This window comes from Archocentrus centrarchus, chromosome 17, assembly GCF_007364275.1.
Source record: "Archocentrus centrarchus isolate MPI-CPG fArcCen1 chromosome 17, fArcCen1, whole genome shotgun sequence".
NCBI classification, from domain to species: domain Eukaryota; kingdom Metazoa; phylum Chordata; class Actinopteri; order Cichliformes; family Cichlidae; genus Archocentrus; species Archocentrus centrarchus.
Window position 1 is genome coordinate 7,699,515 of NC_044362.1, and position 23,552 is coordinate 7,723,066.

At 43.2% G+C, this 23,552-nt stretch overlaps 1 protein-coding gene across 1 annotated transcript in view; it reads right to left on the minus strand.

The window, feature by feature from the left end:
* cdh24b (cadherin 24, type 2b) overlaps positions 1-22,141 on the minus strand; it is a 149,351-nt gene extending 127,210 nt beyond the window's left edge. The window contains exon 1 of the mRNA XM_030751439.1: positions 22,050-22,141. The gene's annotated coding sequence lies outside the window, so the exon portion shown is untranslated. The remainder of the gene's footprint in view (positions 1-22,049) is intronic.
* Between the last annotated feature and the right edge of the window lie 1,411 nt (positions 22,142-23,552).

The window sequence follows — 23,552 nt, forward strand, 5'->3', positions numbered from 1 at the left end:
TGTGTTTTGTATGCACCACAGATGAAAGCCAAAGAGACAAGGAGATAAACTGTCAAGAGAAGCCAGTGAATCCAGAGCGACAGAGAGGGAGCATGTATGCATTTAGATGTTAGCCTTGCACGTGCGGAAGGCCCGAGCGCGGCTAAAATATCCGGCGAGAGATGTTTGAAGGAGTGTGTGTGTGTGTGAGAGAGAGAGAGGCAAAAGAGGGACAAAGCGAGTGAGAGAGATGGTGGCAGTGATTCGTTGATGCTATCTGGGCACAGGGAGATGTGTGTGACACAATCTCAAATTGGAAATCGCTGTTTCAATCTCGCCTCACTCCGTGGCTACCCGCTCCACTGATAACAAGAGCAGCCTAATTCTATTAAAAATATCCCGTGAGTGCAGTGGCGGCTGAGACGAAGACAGCGAGTGAGAGGAAAGGGGGGAGGAAGCGAGGAGGAGAGAGCGAGTGACGGGAAGGAGACAGAGGCCAAACGAGGGAAAGAGAATAGAGAGAAAGCTGACTGACTGGCGAAGCGAACTCCAAAAAAAAAAAAAAAAAAACAACAGTGAGACTTAAAGTGCTTGCATGGGGAGAAAGTTTTGCCTGTCTTCTAGCATATCTCCTTACCCCATCTGCCCATCATCTCTCTCAACCTCTCCATCTCAGCAAATCAGCCCCCTCCATCTATCTAACTACCCATCTGTCTATTTATCTCTCTATCCATCTGCCAGCTCTTATCACTCCCCACAGGTTACTGTTCTCATTTAGGACAGAGCTCCCTTTCTCTCCCTTCCTCTTTTTTTTTTTTTCATCTTACCCTCCACTCCATCTTTCTTGTTCATTTTTCGACTCTTCAAATCTATTTGCTCTGCATGTTTTCATTTGCCAAGCTAGCAAAGCTCAGAAAGCTCGTCTGACAGGCAGTTGTTCTTTCAACTCACTCTTCAAACTCCGTGGCCAAATGGAGTGCTCTAAAAAGCACTTTGTTTTCAAGGTTTGACTAAAGATAGAATTAAGTGGCTGGCTAATCACCAATCAGCCGGTGGATCAATCTGAATTCACAGAGGGCTGCAAGGGAATAGGTCCTAGTTGCTGGAGTAGATCCTTAGCCAAGTAAGTCTTTAAAAGTCTTCATAGCTGCTGGCCAGCTGAGAGCAGAGATTGTCAGTAAGACAAAGGATTTCATGAAGATGGGGGGAAAAAAAAGCTGGACTCTGAAAGCCAGCCAACGAGCGCTCCAGGACAGTATCCTCTTGCTGTCGTGAGCTCCAAACATCATTTTTTGTTATTATTTCTTAGGCTGTGGGAAGAGAGCAAGAGAGAAAAAAGCTAGAGTGTCGTGGGCTGAGTGTGTACGCGAGGTTGGTCTAAATATATATATATATATATATATATATAAAAACAAAAGCTTGGACTCCAGCAATACAGTGTCAGGCTAATGAATTAATCAAACAGCCACTGGTTTCTGTTGAAGTCCAAGCCGGCCACTTTTTCCCTCTCTCTTCCTTCACAGACAGAGAGAACAGAGCAAGCTGGGAGTGAATGCTCATTCAGCTGTGAAAGAAGCTGTGTGTGTGTGTGTGTGTGTGTGTGTGTGTGTGTGTGCGTTCACCCGCTGCCTACGTCGCTTTATGCTGATCTACAGACGTTAGTGTGCGTGTGTGGGTACGTGCTCGCACCCATTACACTTTGTATCTTCTGCTGATGATCGGCCGTCATACCAATAAACTCAATCTGAGGCCTCAAATGTGGAAAGAGGGTTAGAGCGGAGACGGGGTGGTGCAGAGAGCACAAAGGCCAAGTCAAGGAAGTTGGAGTGGGGAGAGAAGGGAGAGAAAGAGAGAGACAAGACAGCAAAAGAAAGGAATAGACAGTTGGGAGACAGTCAGAGCTGAGAGATAAGATACTCGGATTAGCACAGAGAGAGCTAGAGAGTGAGAGATGAAGAGGCTGAGATACGGAGAAGGGCAGTTGTGTAATCTTGGGTTTTAAAATGAGCTGGCCACTGCTGTGGTCAGAGGAGGAGCTCTAAATTGAGATCAGACCAGATGGAGGGATTGTGAGAGAAATAGGTAGCGATACGGGGACACTAACATTGACAAAGATAAAGGAATCCGTGAGCGGGGGATCAAGACAATAGCTGTTTATGAATCTGTATGCCAGCTGATACTTAATCCCCCCTTCAAATATCACTTCATTTAGCTCAAGCGGAACAAGACATACACAAGAAACACACTCCCTGAAAAGAGTAAATAAAAACAGTTTTTGTCTCTCTCTTCAGCTGCCTTTGTACAAAAACAGTCTTAGGGTTTGTAACCTGTGCTGCTTCCTACGGTAAATGGCACACATTACGCAGACTGTTTCCATGATGCATGCAAATTGAATAGAAACAGAGAAAATAGTCTACTCATCCCCGAAACAACAAAACGAGCAAGACAGAATAATGAAATTAAATTGTTGTGGGTTCACCGCCATAGAGACGATTATTTAAACAAAAGAGCAGCCACTTAACAGCGGGCCTGGGAAGTCTGACCAGTAATGGTTGCTTTAGCCAGACCTCTCACAAACAATCAATACACTAATAACAACGTATATGGAGTTGGTTGAAAGCACATAAATGAGTTCACTCAGGTTGTGTTAGCAGAATAGAGGAGAGACACCTTTAAGACAGACGAGTATTAAAGATCAGTCCGGCTGCTTGTCAGTCACTCTCTGTTGGACGCTAACTAAACAAAGGCAAGTCTGACAACTGTAGTTAAGTTCTTCAAGTCTGTGCTGGGAAAAAAATAACTGTTAGATTATTGCCTTTCAGATGGCGCAGATTGCATTCACACTCACTTATTACAAACAAGCCAAGAGCTATTTACGTACTGTACTCTGATGGTCACAAAGAGCTCACAGACAAACAAATGATTATAAGCATTATTAGTCAAGTACTTGGAACTTGAGATGAAGAGGCAGAAGCAATAGAGAAAAAGATGCGTTCTCGAGCATAAAGCAAGCTACACACGGCAACAGCAGCAGGCAGACTTATTAATAATACTTGCTAAAAGTGTATATCCACTATACCACAGCCCTGTCGTTGGCCTGCTTCATTTCTCGACATAAACAAACCACAGCAGTTCACTTAGCGGTGTTTGTCGAGCCTGCGCCAGATTGACAACTTGAGACACACCAACCCAAATGGTAAATGATAAATGGACTGTGTTTATGCACTATTGACAACTCAAAGTGCTTTAAAACCCCACTAATTGGGCACCACAGTTTGATTTGAAAGACTGCTGTGAAAGCTCAAGGTCAATAACAGTACAAACTAAACAACCAGACAAAGACCACCTGAAACGATGAGTCGCAGTCACCTTCAAAGCAGATTTGTAGTTAGCTCTTTTGAGCAGAAGTTAAAAGGGGCGGCTACAGGCGCTGTGTTTTTAGTAGATACGTGATTTTAGCAAGAATTTAAAAGCCAAACAACCACTGAACCCTTATCCTTAAAAGTGATCCATCAAAACCACGTCTATATGCACAGAAGTGCATCTTTAGCTTTCCATTTGGGTGTTGTTATGTAATACAGTTATGAATGAGCCATTGATCAGGTAATATAAGCGTTACTAAAGTTTACTGCATGAATTAACAGTACGTGTCATTAAAATGCTTCCCTTCCATATAGCTCATATACTCTTGGTTTGTGGGTAACAAGCTAATATTGAATGGACTTAAACAAACTGAGACAGAGTATCTAAACAAGCATCTAAGAACCGAGCATTAGCAAATGTTGAAAATGACAGCTCCCCTTTCTGATCAATGGCCAGACCAGAAAAGCGAGGGTGATTGGCATTTGTCATGGATTTGATCTATCTGGTCATCTCCACACCTGTCCGCCTGTCACTGTGCTGCAAAGAAAAAAGATGATCGATACATCTGATCGATGGCTTCAAAGATTTAGCCTAAGCTCCGCTCCATTCTTAACAGGCTGTCATTCACCACTGGCTACCCAGACATGTCTTATTCCAACAGGAGACAGCTATTCACTTTCTGACTTTCAACTGTCTGCAGAAAGTAAAGCACTCTGTGTTGTCCATCCTGAAGGATTGCGACAAGAGGCGATGCTGTGTTTTTGTGCAGCTGAGCATAAGGATTGGAGCTCACGCTCGATGGGGAAGAAAAGGCGGTTGGGAGCGAGGAGGCGGAGGTGGTGCCGTGGAGACGCCTGGCTTTAAAAACAGGCGACTGCAAAGGCTGCGCTCAGGAAATCATCAAACAGCAGTTGGTTAAGGGTCTCTCTTGTTCCACAGCAGTAAAGGGACCCTGATGATGTGACACCAGGCTGAGCTGATGAATGTGACTTTTGGCTCTGGTTATAGATAGTCCCATTTTATTCGACATGGGCCGCCTTTCTTCAATTGGCAGTGAGCTGAATGGGGGCTTGGCATTTGAAAGGAAGCCGAGAGATTTGCTGGCGGATTAATCCTTTCATTAGGGAAAGTGAGAAGTTAATTGCGGCAACAGCTGCATCTCTCATGTTTACACGACTGATGGCTTAAACGCCATCCCTTTAAACGGAAAAAAGCAATTATCAATAAATGCAGGGCAATCTTGCCATGATGAATTGAGCTCAAATTAGGCTTTCTTCTTCTCCGCACCGCATATTCGGGGCGCAAAAAGGCATGTTGGCTGGCGGCACATGGTCTTTGCAGAGCTGAATTGTCACACAACAAAGATAAAACACTCGACTTTGTGCGATGAAGAGTTCCCAGGGAGAATGATCAAAGGTGAGCCGGAGTCGTGATTTCCAGCTGATGAGGAGAGAGGAGGGATAAGGAGAGAGAGCAGGGAGGCGAAGAGTGAAAAGGGCTTATAGAGTCTGTGGGAGAAGAGGAATCGGGTGTGTTGATACACTGTGGAACAACAACTTCAACACAGAAGAGCTTGCCAGAAAACTAGAAGTCGAGTTATGCTGGCAATTGAGAAACTGAGACAGCGTGGTAGTCTGCATCTGTAAAGTTTGGCTTGGAAAACTGGGACCAAGAAATGCAGGCCTAAAAAGAGGGATAAATTTAAATAAGGCTGAGAGAGCTATGAGGGAAGTGGGGCAGGATCAGAGGTTGAGAGACGAAAGAGAGGACAGAATGCAATGGTAACAGATTGACTGAAAACAAGGGAGTCTGACAGCAAGAAGGGAGGGCAAATAACACAGGGGGCACAGAGGCGGTGAGAGGAGAGAGAGGTACTGAAGCACTGAGGAAGGCAGGGTAACATTCACCGTTAGAGCCGATCAATTTCCCATCCCCTCAATAATTGATGTGACGAGCACGGCGGGCTGTTATCTGTCAGGCTTGACCGACCAAAATACAAACCCCAGTGGGAGCCCATGGACACACACTCATGCATACATCTATGCAAGTGCAAAAACAAAACAAAAAAACAACCTGATTTAAACACAGACCTATGAGCTAACCTTGAAGCACATGGTGGTAAAAGAGAGTGAGAGAAATATAATTTCACAAAAAAAAATGGAAATTATATGCACTTACTGATGCCTTCATTGTCATGGCCACACTGTTCTGATGTTACTGAAGCTCTCATTCATCATCTGAACTTTCTGTCCTTTACACATGCAAAGGCATAAAGCAGCTCTTTCTTTTCCTTCTGTTGTGTCCTTTTAATCTCGCACCCTTCATCTTTCATGTTTCCCAATGTCACGTCACGCACAATTCCGCGGCCACACTGGCGCTTCCGCTTTTAATCATGCGCCAGTATCATCGCACATGTGCACTCACACACACACACACACACACACACACACACACTAGCATCAGGTTACCTAACAGCTAACAGGAGCGTCAGGCAGACTGGGAAGGCAGGCATGTGGAAGGAGCCTCGGCATGACAGAGCACAACAGGAACAGGCTCTCACTCAGCCCATATCTGTCAGGGCCCCTTGTGTCATTTTACCCAGATGTGTCGCACCAGAACACCCACGCAATCCCTACACTCTTGCTTTATCTCCAGCTGTCCCCCCCCCATGCAAGTCCGTAAATAGAGAGTGGGGCGAAGCACTTCAGGCTTGGCTTGTATATGCACCTACAGATCGCAAGAGTAACTGATCACACGCCCCTTTTGTCTTTGCTGACATTTGCCATATTGCCATGTGTCACAGCATATTTGTGCAGATGCACAGAAAGAGAGAGTGACAAAAGTAGAACAGTGGAATATGTTAGTGTGTATGTTGCTGGGACAGTGCAGGAACAGATGAACAACTGAATACATGTCAGCCCGACACATTCCAAACGCATCAAGCACAGTCAAGAAGTAGAGGAGCAGAGCTGATGCAGTGTATTAAAATCCAATATTGGGAAGGGGAAGGGGGGGGGGGGGGTATCACATTATGCAGAGAAAATTATTATTAGGTGTTCATAGGCATTTCAAACTTGCCCGATCAAGAACAAAACACTCCAATCTGCAAAGTGTTAAGACACAAATAGCCATAAAATTTATGAGTCACTTTGTGGGAGTCAGATGAACGTTGGCAGTGCAGTCATCTTCACAGCCTGTGATCATAGATGACAAACACGTGGACAGAAGGCAAAGTGCATGCTGCCACACATACACACACACACACACACACACACACACACACACACACACACACACACACACAAAAAGAAACACCACAACACATGTGGCTGCCGACAGGTGATCAAAAAAGTCACTGAGGGAACGATGATCTGCTATTATAGGTGTTTGGATACATCTTTGCTTTATTTACCCATGGATGAGGAGCTATGCCAAGCAGCTAAGGATCAATCTGCCCCAGTAATGCTATATGTCAATTTTCTGTTTGCTGCAGGCTTTTAAATGATGTGTCACTCATTGTTTTAAAAAGAGGGGAGCCAGTTCTTCAGAAAAATGCCTGCACTCTGGAGGTCCTTTCAACAACAACAACAGCAACACAAAAAATTGCATGTATACATTTGGGTGCTTCTCTAATGGCAATTCAAAGCCATTATTTAAAAATATTCTTAAGCATAATTTGCATTGTGTGACCTTTACAACAAAATGAAATATATTGTTGCCATCCAATGTGTGGCAATATGCAGTCAACCCCTCTGCTGCCAGAAATCGATCTGTCAGTGTGTATTAAGTATTAATTCAGCTGATGTGGCATTGAGTAATAGCAATCATATTCTGCAGCACTGACTTTAACAGCTCTGCAAACCCACGCAGGTGTTTTACTGGGAGTTGGAGGAAGTCAGACTGGGGCTTTGCTGAGCCCACCAAACTCAACCGCCCCCCGAGCTCTTAGAGATGTAAGGTGTAACAGGTGTGAAAAAGAAACACCAGGAGGTGTAAAACCACATTAGAAGACAAATTCATTTTTTGAGTGAGACCTGCAAGTAGAACAACTGAATCAAATGTGAGTAGCAGATATTTTGTGGCAGTGGAGGATATTAGCATGGAAATGAGATTGAATTACCATTTAGCTGGGCTTCATTCATTCGGTGCATTCATGTTAAATAAAGTTATTTTTTGAGCTATGTCACTGTCATATTTTTTATTACTGCAGGATTTTTAATGGACAGTATAAAATAAAGTCTATTAGCTAAAGAGCTTTCTGACTTGACCTCTGTAGACATTTTCCTGCTGAGTTTATGGGCTCAGTCACACATTTTGGGTCATATTTAATGAAAAAAAAATGAAATCTGTTTTGTAAATCTTGGTCATACCATGTTTCCAAATGGAGAATTATCCCTGGCTCGTTGGCTAACGAGTCGCAGTCATTAGCCGAGGAGTGCAGTTTCACAGTCCAACCTGCCCTTCCCAATCACTAGTTTCAGGTCTTACTGGATAAAATGACTTGTCAGTGCATTATCCTCAGGTTCACAGAGCTGAAAGCTGACAACGCTCAGCTCAAGGCTTTGAAACAAAACTAACTAATGTGTGATGCCACGGTGGCTACGTCCATCTAGCTACACGTATCCATATAGCAACTAACAATTCAACTAGCTTCCTACTCCTACTCAGCTAGCCAGCTAACTAACTTGGAAGCTAGCTAGCTGAGTAGGAAGAAAAACAAGATGTCTCTTTTCTGACCTTTGGAACCTGCTGTTAAAGGTTTCTCCAACCAGAAAACACAATGAGCACACCCGCAAACATGTTCTGAAACCTTGAAAAAAAAATCTCCATTTTTTGTGGCGATTCAGAGGTCTAGAAGGAAGCTCCTAAGAACCAGAGAGGAGCCAGCTCTAATCAACCAGCTGTGCGGGTTTCCATTGGTTAGTTGGGGAAGTGATGCAGGTGTGCAGGTAATTAATACCCTGTCTTTTTTTTAATATAATCTTCACAATTCCATGTTTTATGATGTGAAACTCATTAACTCCCAGAAAGAAGAGTTTGATAGTTCAAACTTGCCCTCTGTCGTTAATATGTTCATGTGTTTTTGTGCGTCTGTCTGTTGTCTGTGTCTGTGCTCAACATGTAATAGACTGGCAAGCTGCCCAGGATATTTCCTTCCTTCTGCCCAGTGCGCTGTGGGATAGACTCTGTTGGCCTCATGATCCTGGATAGGAATAAATTCACGTTAAATAGCTGTGGTACAGTAGCTTGGTAAAATCCTTTGTGATACTTCCTAATGGGATCAATGCTATACTTTATGATCAACAGAATTACAGAAACACACAAAACATGTCATAATAAATCTGTTACACATCAATGACTCAAATGTAGCATTTCCATTTTTCGGACCAGCATTACTCAGACTTTTATTAATAGTCTTGCAGTATGTGTAAAAATAGCTGGAATCAGTGTACAGATACAATATGCCGGGGGGGAAAGTATTATGATAATAAAAAAAAAAAGTACCAAGGCATTTCTAGGGCAGAACCACAAGAGGAAAACTGCCTTCCAAGAACTGAGTGTGACTCCCATGCGAACAGGAAAAAAGAAAAAAAAAAAAAAAAAACACAGTCCACTTGAAGAGAGACGAATGACAAGACTGTAAAGAACAAACAACCTTTCTGCCTAACACCTTGTACAACGCACAGCAGAACAGATTCTCCATCCAAAGCATGCTCTGTCAAGCTCAAAACATGATTCCAGCATTGTAGTGCTGTGAAGTCCCTGCCATGTAGGCCAAGCCAAAACAAATGTGATGTCAATGCAATAATAAACGAGCTTTGTGTTTGAGTGCGACCATGATAATTAGTCTCAAGATGGTATGTTAGTAGAGGAGGCTCATAAAATATAGAGGCCATTTGGCGTGCACTCAAGAACAAATCTGTATTCTAAGAGCGTGGGCTGTTACACTAATGTTCTACACAGTTTAAATCTGGCAGTGGCACAGTCAGAAAACTTTGTTTGGAGGAAAGATGCTGACGGTTCCAGGCAGCAGGCGAGAAAGATTACTGAGTCAGCGCACGTACAAAGACGCACACCCTCTGTCAGACACACATGCCGCCACGCCACACACTAAACTCTAAAGGAAAGGGAAAAAAAAAATCCCTCTTTGTTGACTCGATTGCCCGAGAGACTGCGCGCATCACCATTCAAGGTTCCCGACAAAATTGGGGTCGCCACTGAACAGCCCAGCAACTCAAGGTCGCTGAGATGATAATGATGTTTATGAAGTCTAAATCCACAAAATAAGATTCCCTCTGTATCTCCCCAAGTGCCTACCTGCCGAGCAAGCTTCCTTTGTGACCGAGGTGGAAAGGTCCGCTTCGCAATTTCAGCTTGAAGCCACGTCACATTGTGGTGGTGGAGCTGAGGAACGAGGCTGAGGAAAGTTCATCCAAGCCCGAGACTCCGAGGGCGTGTGCTGTATGTGCCATTTGCAGGCAGACAGGTATGAGAGACACGTTCCTACAGTCTCGCGCTGGGAATCAGGAGATTATTATCCAGGTCCCACAACATCACCAGAGGATGGCATTTTGACAGCGCTAATCACCTCATTGCGAACCTCTTCTGTTTGCTTGGGGAAGCGAAGAAATCTCCAGCTGCTGAGACCCAGGAAAACATAAAAAATAATAAAAGAGGCAGCAAAGACCTTTACTGCCCGTTGGGTGGTCAAAAAGCTCCTGGTGGGCTCTTTGGTTTGAGACGGTAGCTGCTTGCTCAGACTGTTACACGGTGTGTTTTCACAGCTTCAGTTCAAACAACCGCCTCTCTCAACCGCATCACCCCCTCTGAGGAAACAGCAAATACATCTTGGCCATCTCCTGAGGAACTGGCAAATAAAGAAGAAAAGCGACTTTGTATTTCTTTGAACGTTTTAAGGCTGGATTTCCCTCTCATCTTTTTTTGTTTTGTTTTCTTTATATTATTTCTGTAGCATTAATTATGCATATAAAATTAGACTTTTTGATTAAAGCACCAAAAACAGCAATAAAGTTTAAGCTTTTTTTTTTTTTTTTTTTTTTTTATGGGCTAGGGTGGGGGTGGCAACAAAACTTGCCAGGCCTGATTGAAGTGTTTTTTAATAGCAATCAAACATACACACACAGTATAAAAAAAAAAAAAAAAATCAATGACAATGAGTCTCAATTAGTGTTTTTGTAAGCGCACACAGCTGGGCTGCCATACACTGTTGCTGAAATAATCTTCTAATAGGTCGACAAAGATAATGCAGATAGCGGAACGCTCAAAACCAGTAAATTATATATAATAGTTTGGGAAAGCGGCCATGCGCATCCGAGTATGACTGGGACTGACCACCATTACCACAAAAGTGCTCTCACACACCCTTACAGACACACACGCACGAGCTCAACTCCTGCTACACACCCAATTACAATTAAACGCGGAGCTCAGTGCTCCTCGGGGCCAGGGTATCGATGATTCATTTTGTGTTTTATCAAAGAAACAGGAGTGCCATTAAAAAGAGATCAGTCAGCCACCAGGCATGAGGAGTCTGCTTCTAATTGGCCATTCATCAAAAAGGCTTCTCAAGTAGATCGCAGCCCTGAAATATCACGCATGACAACTGAACTGCACTACATTAATTACACTACTGATGAACCTCATGCTCTTCGGCCCGCCCCTCACCTTTCTAGAGGGCTGGAAACCACACAGATGCGAATGCATCCACATACATGCCAGAGTGCACTTGGTGAGATCCGTCACACACACACACACACACAGTCAGAAATGGCAGATAACAACCAGCCAAAAAACAAAAAACAAAATTTATGGTATCTATCAATGTAATTTGACACAGAGATAAGCATGATTGCATATTTCCTTTGCCTCTGTATTTTTAGCTTCAAAAATCCCTCCCTGAGGTGCTGCCATTTTATCTGCTCAATATCATCAGTCAACCTTTAAAAGATGCTTTCAACCATTTCACTTCGCAGCATGTCCGGCATGTTTCCACACAGACACACTGGTTTGGAAATATAGCAGTGTCACTGTCTTTGTTCAACTTAGCAGCCATCAGGACACACACACACACACACAGATAAAGCATTTTCAGCTCCATGTCTTTCCTCTCACCACGTGCGGGGAATTCTCCCTTTCATCCATTTCCTGATGCACTCTAACTAGACAGTTTTCGGTCATGTCCCAGAATTATGCGAGCTAGCTCTCTAGCTTTCCACACACGCGCGTGCACACATGCACGGGCCCCGAACAGCTGCACATCCACTGACAATTCATCCATCTCTGAATCTCTCATTTTCTCGTTTGAGCATTTTGGTGCTTTTCTCCCCTTCTGAGCTGCTAGATCAGCTGGGGCTGGGTTCATCACTAAGCAGCTGCCCAGAGGCCAAGAAACAGAGAGACAACCACCGTTACTGAGCTACTGAGCAGCTACGAGGTTAAAACAAGCATGAAAAAGCCACATGTAAGCTCGTCTGCATATATGAATGCACGCACACATTTATCTGTTGTGTCTGCTTTAGGCAAAGGGCTGATGAGGAAGGAATCTTCAAAGTAAGGGAGTGAAAGCCAGATGGTGTTTGATGTGTGGATAATGATTTAGGTAAGGCTACGCAACACTTTCTCCACATCCAAGCTCAACAGAAGCCTGAAACTGTTGTGTAGACTTGAGCATGAAAACCAGAAATTGAGAGGTTTGCAAGGCATGGGAAATGTAGCTCTGGAGTCTTGGAGGTGCATATTGTTCCTAAACTAGCCTGCGTAACTGCCTTTCATACATCAAGCAGCTGGAGCCATGTGGACTTGTTTCAAAGAGGAGCGGCTTGTGGGAATGGAGCTCGTGCCCTTGCAGACTCTTGCTCGTGTCAGTCCCTGCATAGGAGCGCTGGGCTGGGCACGGCAGCTATCAGTTCATCACTGTCATACAGTAATTCAGTATGTAATGTGCCTCTAAGTCCCTAAGAAGCAGAGGAGTAGACACACTGTCTACACGGAGCATGCTAAGCCCAGTCAGTGTCCTGTAGGACCGGCTATTTAACACAGGAATAAGCCAATTATCTTCATGGAGTAGGCAAATTTACAATAGGATTTGCTCAATTCCTACAGGATTTCTATGTCAGGGGTGGCAGCTTATACTGTAGGTTTCATTCTGCCGTGGGCCCCCCCACGCAAAAATACACACCGACATGCACGCACGTCTGCAGCTGATGTGATACTACGCAGCCGTGCAGATGCACATTACCACCAGCCCAAGCAGACACCTACACAGTCACTCCTACCTCAGGCACGCACAGCATTTTATACCAGAATTACTGGCAGCCTTGTTAAAGATGAGCCCAAACACTGAAGAGATAAATACTACTCAAAAAAAATGAGCTACCTCCTGTGGAAGCAGTTTTTCTCCCCCAATTCAAAAGCAACTGTTCAGAAAAATAGTTAATTTTCTGAGTATGATAAATTTAATTCCAAAGCGCCGGTTACAGTCATTGGCACCTTTTGTTGCAAAGCTTATTAAAGTCTTTCTAAATTGTGTTAAACCATGGTGAAATTATTTAAGTAGCTTCAGCTAGTGCCTTCAATTTCATATGTGCTTATGACTTATGGTGTGAGAAATAAGGACCAGTAAATGGGAATCCAGTGGAAGCTGTAAAATTGAAAACCACTATTCAGTCACGTTTTAAAACTAATCATTTCAATGTGATGTCTAAATAGAGAGACTCTAATTTAATGTTCAATTTCCTGATTTCAGATTCCATGTGCTAAAGCACTAATTGTTTCCTCTTTCATTTCAGTGCAGCTCAGTGAGATCTGATCCCCCTCATGGATTCCACCCTCATTATCCTTGTACACGGAAGTAATGCAAGCTGGGCTGTGTGACTGATATGCCTGTTCTTTGATCTGTTCTTCACTTGTACACCTAAGACCTCCCAGCACCATGACTCGTGATGTAAAAGAATGCTGTGTGCAAAGTAATTCCCCTGACAGATGTTCTCACAGTGCCCAAAATAATCTCACACCAAATAAAATGAAGCCTTTTTTTTTTAATGAAAAAAAAAAAAAAAGAGCAGTTTGGTTAAACAGATTTTTTTTTTTTCATATGATGGGCAACGTTTTTCCGCATTACAGAAATACGGCAGGTACACGAACACAACACAGAGCCCAAGTTGCCAGAAGCACACAAACAAGCCTGTCAGAGGTTACGAATGAGACGTACATAGGCTTAATCCTGTTTCCACAAACATTCACAGGAGCTGAAGTTGTGGTTGTTGCTTCTAGCTGCTTGTAGGAGTCTTTCCTCTGAGTTTATTAAATAGCCTAAAGTGAGAGTCAGCTACATGGTCCATATGAGTGTGCTCAAGGCAAGAGAGCCCCACAAATTTACAAATGCGGCACGGCAGCAGTAATATTCATAAATATTATTGACAACTATTTATATTCCTGGCACATAGACAGGAGTGATCAGGACCTAACAGTAAATCACAGTCTGTACTCTTCTCTGTTCCTTTCTCTTTCTGAGTTGTCAGAGACAGAATCACAATTTTCCATCTAGCTGAACAACAATTTTATTTTAGAAAAAGTCTGTTCACTACAGCTATTTTTTTTTCTTTTGGAAGATTATTCTTCTGTTTTTTTTTCTCTTTAAAGTCATCATTTGCAGAAATAATTATTTTACTGTTATAAATATGGATATCTAACATACCTCCTGTGACCTCTCAAATCGGGAAGCCTGTTAACAATGAAAACACTTTTTGTGGCACCATATGGTTGCTGCAGTTTAAATAAATTATCATAACAAATAAAGAGACTTTTTAGTAATGCCAAGAACAGGTAATGATATATAAACTAATAACATGATTTCAAGGACAGATGTGGGTGGATAGTTATTAACAATTTAGCATATTGTTGCATCGTGGGACTTCAGGCTTTACACAAGTTGGCTTTTTTGACCTCAGATCCACTGTGGCGCTGTCCCTCTGGGCTATTTAAAGGACATGTTCACGCAAATGACTACTTTCCCAAAAAATTTCTGGCAGACTATTGCTACAGCTGCCACACCAACTGACGCTTGAAAATCGGCCACCCTGGTGTCGTATACAGAAAATGCACATTATTGACTGCATATAACTCACTGAAGATTTACAGGAACTGCGGTAGAAATAGAAAACAAGACACGTGTGGTTTAACAAGTAGCCAGCCTACGGTTACAACATAATTGCAGATTGTTAACCTTCGTGTAAACTCTGCCCTGGAGACTTACAGCAAGGACTTACTGAAGCTAAGCTAACATATGCTAACTGACTGCTTCAATCAAAAGCAGGCAAAGCTGGTGGAGGCAAGCTGGCTGCTGACAAACAGTAGGAGAACTTTTGAATTACCGGGAGGAGCATCTCTTTCTCTTTTAGAGGCTCTTTCTTATTTCCTATGCAAGCTAACCCTCTGAAAGCAAAGTGGAGAAAATGATATTAAGCTCAGCAGTCAACCTCTGATCCAAACCTGGTAAAGTAATACAGTACGAGTGTAATTACTAACTATAGTATAATACCTCAGTTCCATAAAGTAACCTTTTAGTAACAACTTTTAGTCATGCACATGAAGCTTAGGCATAAGTTCATTAAGGAAGATCTGAACTCACTCATCCACGTTCTTTCCCAGGTATTTGGGCACCTCTCTGTATGACATCACCACCACTTTCCCACGCTGTCAAACTCAATGCTGCCCACATTTCTTCTAGTCCAATCACCTTTCTGCCCGCCTGCTGCTTTTAATCATGAGGAGGTTTCTACTTCAAATGATGTAAATCTTTTAGTAGACTCTTTTAACCATCAGTGTCTCTCTATTTTAGATAGAATAGCTCCTTTTAAAATGAGGAAGGCCACTTTCAGCAAATCCTCCCCTTGGATGAACGACAGTATTCGCTTTTTGAAACGTAGCTGTCGGAAAGTGGAGCGTCTATGGAAATCAACAAAGCTCCAAGTCCACCTAATTCACTTAAAGGAACTTATATTTTCTTTTAATAACATGGTGAAGGACGCAAGAGCTGCTTATTTCTCTCGGCTGATTTCTAACAGTAGACGAAATCCAAAAATGCTATTTGACACAATCAAACAGATTGTTACACCTGCTTCTCCTACTTCACCCATTCAGTCTAATGAAGACTGTGAAAACTTTTTATCCTTTTTTATTGGTAAAGTTAACAATATTAGAGCAAACATAAATCCCTCTGTATCTTCTTCTGCCTATTTGCAATTTGTATACTTGTATATTGTCTTATAGTTTTTATACTTATTTGTTTTTTTCTGTAAGCACGAAGTACCGCAGCAATTTCCTAATGCTGTGAACCTGTTCACCCATATGGCAATAAAACCTTCTGATTCTGATTCTGATTCTGATTCTTACTTCCCACTCGGCCTTCAATCCTGGAGAACTTTTCACCAATATCATTAAAAGATCTCCTAAGTGTGGTTGATAGCATGAAACCCTCCTCTAGCTCCATTGATGTTTTACCGACATTTTATTTAAGAAAATTTTTTGCACCATTGGGCCATGTGTGTTAACAATGATTAACAGGTCACTGGTTACTGGCTCTGTCCCCCAATATTTTAAACAAGCTGTTATTCATCCCCTATTGAAAAAACCTGATGCTGATCCTTCACTTCCTCAAAGTTTTAGACCAATTTCAAAGCTTTCTTTTGTATCAAAAGTCTTAGAAAAAGTTGTGGTCAAACAGCTAAATGTTATGTTAGCTAAATATAACATACTCGATAAGTTTCAGTCTGGATTTCGTAACCTGCACTCCACTGAAACTGCTCTCCTAAGAGTCTCTAACGATATTCTAATGAAAAGGGATGCAGGTGAATACTCTGTTCTTGTACTCCTGGACTTATCGGCAGCATTTGACACAGTAGATCACAACATTTTAATTGACAGGTTAAGGACATGGGTGGGCATCTCTGGATCAGCCTTAGATTGGTTCCGCTCTTACCTCTCAGACAGAAGCTTCTCAGTGGCTGCTGATAGTTTTACATCCTCATCTGCTGCTCTGTCCTGTGGTGTGCCCCAAGGCTCTGTGTTGGGTCCTATCTTGTTCACTTTGTATTTACTACCTCTCAGAGACATTTTGGGCGCATTTAAAGAGGTCTCATATCATTGTTACGCTGATGATATTCAGCTGTATATCTCCTTTTCTCCACAGAATGTTAAAAAACTATCTATTCTTCAGAACTGTGTTGAGGCTGTAAGGAACTGGATGGCTGCTAACTACCTTTCACTTAATACCGGGAAAACTGAAGTTCTTGTCTGTGCACCCGATAGCTTTGTTCCCACTGTGATAAACAATCTTGGTTTTTTATCATCAATGGTTCAGTCAAATGTTCGAAACCTAGGAGTTACATTTGACCAAGCTCTTAGCTTTGAGAAACATGTTAATAGCCTTGTGCGATCCTGCTTTTTTCATTTGCGAAATATTGCCCGCCTCAGTCGAATGGTGTCCAAGCCGGAATTGGAAATTATTGTTCATGCTTTTGTCTCCTCTCGGTTGGACTACTGTAATTCTTTATACATTGGTCTCAGCAAATCGTCTTTGAATCGCCTCCAGTTGGTCCAAAATGCTGCTGCCAGGCTACTTAAAGGATCCTCTAAGTGGTCTCATGTGACACCTATCTTGTCATCTCTGCACTGGCTTCCCATAAAGTTCAGATCCCAGTTTAAGATCTTGGTGATGACTTTCAGAGCTCTGCATGGTCAAATGCCTGAATACATTAGTGAGCTCTTACACCCATACATAACGCACAGACTGCTGAGGTCTTCTGACCAAAATCTGTTGGTGGTTCCTCGCTCTAGGCTAAAAACTAAGGGAGACTGTGCTTTCGAGGTTGCAGCTCCTAAATTGTGGAATGCACTACCATCACACCTGAGATCTGTGGACTCTATTGAATCATTTAAAGAACAGCTCAAGACTCATTTGTACAGGCTTGCTTTTAACTAGTGGTTTGTGTGTGTTTTATTGTGTATTATTGTTTTCTTTTAAATGCTGTAAAGCACTTTGTGATTTTATCTAGAAAAGTGCTATATAAATAAAATTTTACTTTACTTTACTTTACTTCCTTGAGCCAATCGGGCTTCACTCAGTGTGGTTTAAATATCACTGCTCATTTGTCATTGTCCCTCCTCCCCTTCACCACCCAAGAGCTCCTTGCAAGCCTCCATCTTAGTCACCACCACTACCACCAGGGTCTAGACTCTGGGGGGGGGGGGGGGGTGTCCAATCGCCAAATCAGCTATTTGTATTTTCAATAAATCTTGTTCAATTTCTCCTAATGATCTTTCCTTACTGAAATATGGATATGTGTTGCTTCTTTCTCTGGATTTTATCCAACTTCAGGGACTCTGGGAGTCTCACCATTAACACTGCTTTTTAAAATTTCTTTCTTTTTTAACATCTGTGCACCTGCGTGAAAACACTGAAGCTGTTCCAAAAAGATTCAGAAAAAAAAAAAAAAAAAAGGAAATGCCCAGTACCATATTTCCATCTGACATAACTACAGAGAAGATTCTTTTTAGCTCACAACTCCAATACTTCAGCCAGTGGCAGCAGGTCTATAACCAACACACACCTACAACCAACAGTCATATAAGCTCTCTCGTTCTGTCAGTGTCCAACTCCCTTGCCCTGTCTCTATCTCATTTCTGCACAGTAGGGTATAAATGTAAATACACAGAAGTTACACACATATACACACACACACACACGCCTCCACACACAGCCTGGAGCAGCCTCCTGTCTTTCTGTATAATAATGTCTCCAGCGGAGCGAGTTGCTGCACTTTTTTTTTTTTCCACGGGAGTCTGCCTTCATGCCACCCATTCAAACAGCCATCCACCACCGAGCTGGGAGTTACCTCCACCAATCTAACGTCCCGCTCAGAAATTCAGTTCAGCCCGGTGGTAACGCAGACCCACTGCAGACAGAAAACGCACCTCTGTGCTTTAATTTTTTTGCATAAGGGGAAAAATATAAAGGAGATCACCATAATATATGGGTGTGTGCGTGCTTGTAAATTACAATCATTTGAAGACTATGTAGTCTTGGACAGAGGTATGTGCCATTGCTGGAGTGTGTGCATGCATATGTTGTCATGTGCACGCGAGTAAACAGCAATGTTGATCTGGGAACAATCAGACCGTGACAGACTCTGCAGCACCATCCCACAGGCCTATAGTGAGGAAAAAGACTGCACTGCTAGACATAGCCATTTCCTCTAAATGACCGTCTCCCCCCCCTCCCTTCCTCACATCACCACCACTGGGGAGAGAGTGACTCCATGTTTCAACGCAGCTCTGCAAAAGCTGGGGTCAGCTTGTCCTGCTCTAACCTCAGTCTTGGGACGCTGGGGACACATCACAGTATTGAAGTGGGGAGGGGGGCAGAGAAAAGCGTGAAGGATGTTCAACCTAAATCCAACACTTTCCCTCAGAGATGCTTGCTGTGAAACCAGTGGCGAGTTTCCCTTCTTAAAAAGTCTGCATCAGCAACCATTTGTCTTCCCCTTCCTTTGATGCACAATCACCATCAAAGGGCACCGAGGGAGCGCACAGTTCACCCCTCCACGTCTACCTTTTTAAAGGGAGCACCACATATGAATGAAAAATGACTCGCCAGTCTCTTGCCTTGAGTAGGTAATTGGAGATAATATAGTTGAGAGTTAGTTCTGGGCAAAGTCACTGCAGTGTCGCAGACGTCTCACTTCCCCTTCAAAAGACTGACACCAGAGGAATAGTACTCTGCCGAAGGTTTTTACACAGCTCATTTCTCCAATCCCGAAAAGCAAGAAGAGGGGAGTACAAGCAGGATCTGAGGCGATGTCAGATCCCAGAAGCTCCTCGTTTCCTTTCCCGTTTGTAACAATTGGAAAGGAAAAGGAATTCTGCAATTGCATTACCTCTCTGCGTGAGGGCCCTGGGGAACGTTCATGTCTTGAGCACTAAGCATTCATTTCCTTGTTCTCCACGAGGATCCCTGGGAGGCCATGTTGTCTGATTCATTTCACTGAATTGTCAGCTAATGAATGGTACGCCGTCCGTCGACTGCCACACACTTTGTTGGAACAGAAAAGCCCCCAAGGGGGCTCATCTTGGGGGTTCTCCTATTCTCATTAGGAGGGAATCAAACAGAAACAGAGGCTCACAGATCATTTCTCATGTCCCCCATGTGTGTTTCCCATGCAGGGGAGCTGCACACAAAGGCATCTTTCTCTCCTTGGAATGGTGATCAGCGTGTTTGGACGTGACTGCAGCATCTTTGAGGGCATGTCATTGATTGCTTTTGATTGAGCCTTTAAATGAAGACAGCTAGCGGACTCTCTGGAACAGTATTAGTAAGTGATCTGTCTTGCTGGCAAAGCGTTAGAAGCCACTTCAGGCATGAGAGGCAACAAGGTTATGTAAGATTGGCAGGTGAAAATGGTTAAAGAAAATCTTCATTCAAGGCCTGAATTCAAATACTGCGCCGCGCGGACTCCTCGGCTCTGTTGTTCCTCTCCTGAACTCGCACACGCTTTTTATAAGTCCTCTGTGTCATCCTCCATCCCCTCAGTAACGCACCATCTACACCAAACCCTTCTTCTTCTTCTACTGTCGCCCACAACACCCGGGAATGTCCGCTGATGGGATTTGTCGTGTCCCTCTCTTGTCACAACAACAGCACCTTTCTTTTTCTTTGTATTCTTCAGGCAGTTTTATCGCCAACATAAGTCACTGACTCGGTGCAACCTGTCTCTTTCCACTGTTGCCACCCCATCCTCTTCTTCTCCATCTTCCACCCGCCCTCCACTCATTCCCCACTCTTTCCTCTAATCTCACCTCATGTTCTGTCTGACCCCTGTCCATATTTCATCTACTTCCTCTTTCTCATACTACTCCCTCCTATCCCTTGATGTCTCCTAACCTCCCCTCTTCCTCCTCCTTCTCGGCCCTCCTTTACATCTCCTTTTCCCTCTTTGGTCCCCCATCAGGGCAAAGGCTATTTGGCATGAACAGTTAACAGATGAATGATAACAGGGTTTTTTTTTCTCTTATTCATATCACAAGATAAGGATTGCTTGTACAAATACTAGTCTCAATCATTTGCATTTTTCCACAGAAGACCCTTGTAATATCACAGCTGGTCCATGGAAAGCTGCACAAATGTGCTCATGCAATCAAAGGTACACTCAAAGATAAACACATTTGGATTCGTCACTGATGTACATAAACACATTTGCAGCCGTGGTATTCACAGACATTGAGCTGATTGCACCCATACACCCTGGTGCAGCACTGATGTATAATACATGAGCTCTCCACATACATAAACATGTCTCACACTGATCAGAGCCATTATAGTCGCTTAAGACTAATCGTGTGCGCGTGTGTGCTCATGTGTGTAAGGGAGTCATTCATGTATCACATTAGTTTTTATGTATATGTTCAACAGGGGGCCATCATGGCAGAGATTTTCCTCTTGAGAATTGACCCAGCTGCAGAGATGACTGCATCAAAAGCTTGCTGTGCACCCTACAACATGAAGAAATTATATATAGATGTGGCAGACCCACTTTTCTTGCTCTTACAAAAAAATAAAGCACAGCAGTAGGCTGCCATAATCGATATAACCTGAGAAGGCAGGTCATAAATCTAAGCAAATGTATTTCCCAATAGAGCAAGGCATGCTTAAGGTCTCACACAAATAAATAAATAAATAAGATTTGTGCTAAACCAGCGCACACAGGCGCGTTACCAGACACCCGTGGATATGAAGCCAAATACTGATTATCGCCGACTTATAGGGTCGCGTAATAAATGGACGCAATTAAGCCGGGTTTTTGAAGCGACTCGCAGCCGATCACCCTCATTAGGGACGCGCTGAACCGCAGACAAATTTCCACATACGGACGGCGCGCAGGTAAAATATTTGCCCCGGGGTGTCGGTGTTCCGTATAGTGCCAGTCTGTCAGTCGCTGTGCACTCCGTCTGTTGGGATTCGGCTCGCACGCGTAAAAATATTGCGCCTGTCCAGTTTGCACTAAAAGTGACAGCCCGTGATCCGAGGGAATACACGAACTACAGAATTGGCTTAATCGATGACTGGACCAATAAGAGAATCAATGAGTGTATACAACAGTAACTATGTCGTGAAATTCCCCTACATAAAAGCACATTGGACAGGTCCTCAATCTCTCTGACCACAGGCTCGCAATTAGGTCTTTATGTTCACTGTCGGCCATTATGAATCCGAGCCCTCTATAATCATTTTTATAACAACAGTTCGTGCTTAATTTTGCGTTGAGATTAGAGAGAGATACTTTTACAGCGACTGAAACCCCTCAGACCCTCCGGAGTCTCGGAAATACGCGCGGAGTCGGACCGCCGCGAGAATTAACCACATTAATCTGTTTCGCTGAAATAGTGAAAAGCACGCACGGATCGATACAGGAGTATTTTGAGTGTCACATGCCGAAATTTCCAGTTTTAAAATGGTGAATGTTAAGCAGCGATGCCTGAGAGGAGACGGGGAGAAACGAAAATTCCCAAATACCAAGCGAGGGAAAACTGGGTCTTCAGCCAGCCTGACCGAGGTAAAAATAAAAAAGAAAGAAAGCATGCTTTCAATGACAGGGTTATCTGGGTTAGGACAAATTCATTTCTCTATTTACCTGGATGTCGGATGTTGGCGGGATTGCCTCAAGTTTCTTCGTCCTTCGCATGCGCTGTCCGTCAGCCGGTCACAAAACTGAGTCCAAGAAGGGCAAACACTGTTATCGCGCCGTCTCCCTCTCTCTCTCCCCCTCTCCCTCTCTCGCTCTCTCTTTTCAAACGTCACTCCTGAAAATCCGCACACGTTTTTCCCACCTCCTATTTTCCACTGTGTTCTCTTTCTTTGTCCTGCCACGAGTTCTTTATCACCGCTTTTTTTTCCTCGGGAGTGATTAATTTCAGTATTATGTCCATCATCACTCATAATCACATCCACCACCTCCGCCACCAGCGTGATCATCACGATCATCATTCATCACGTATCAACGCATCATCCTCATCTGCCTTATATTCGTGTGGCGAAGTTTCTTGTGTACAGTAATTTTCCTGGACTATTGCAGTTACAGCCCACGCTGTGAATACGCTTCTTTATCATAAGCAAAAGTTCAGTAATGCGCTCTAAAAAGAAAAAAAGGCATTTTTCCAGAGTCTATATGTTTTAAACCCTTAATTGGGACTTAATAGATAATATACTTAAGCTCTGCATAGTAGTTATAAGATATTACTAAGATCAAAAACACATTATGGAGCGTTGGGTTGCCAGGCTATTTAGAAAATTAAAGCATTATCTCACTCCATTAGCGTGGAGGAGAGGTTGACTACAACAAGGCTATGCCACGAGTCACTTTAGAAACACTAATCATATTAAAGGAAATTTTTAAAAGGATTTTTGGTACAACTTTTAATAATATTGGTTTTTAAGAATGACTAATGTTTCAAGCCATTGTTAATAAATCTACTAATCTACTAATATATTTGGGTTGCCAGACCTATTAGAAAAAGAAGCAGGAGCCATGCATCCATCCATTTTCTTAACCACTTATCCGATTCAGGGTCATGGGGAAGCTGAGCTTTTCCCAACTCTTACTGGGCTAGAGGCAGGGCATGCCCTGGTCAGGTTGTCAGTCTGCTACAGAGCTAGCAGAGAGAGACAGACAGCCAGTCACATTCACATTCACACCTACGGCCAATTCAGAATCAACAATTTAGCTAACACTTTGCACTGTGGGAGGAAGCCGGAGTCCCCAGAGAGAACCCACGCAGGCACAAGGAAAACATGCAAACTCCACTCAGGAAGGCCCCGGCCAGCTGGTGGATTGGAACCCAGGACCTTCTTGCTTTGAGACGACAGTGCTAAAGGTGCCACCCATGATCTGATTAAAATATCCTTGAGGCAACGAAAACCTTTATAAAGAGGGTCATATTAAAAATAATGCCAAATGTTCTTTCCAAAAGTTTTCTGTAACATCGTATTATAGTTATTCTTGTTTAGACATTCTCTGTATTCTGTGCTAACTTGAGGAGTCTTTGTTGGGCTCACGTTTAGTCAAGCCCAAGCATGGGTAATCACATATAAAGTGTTAGAGAAGCATTTATTAACCATTAATTAAGCAGCCTTTATA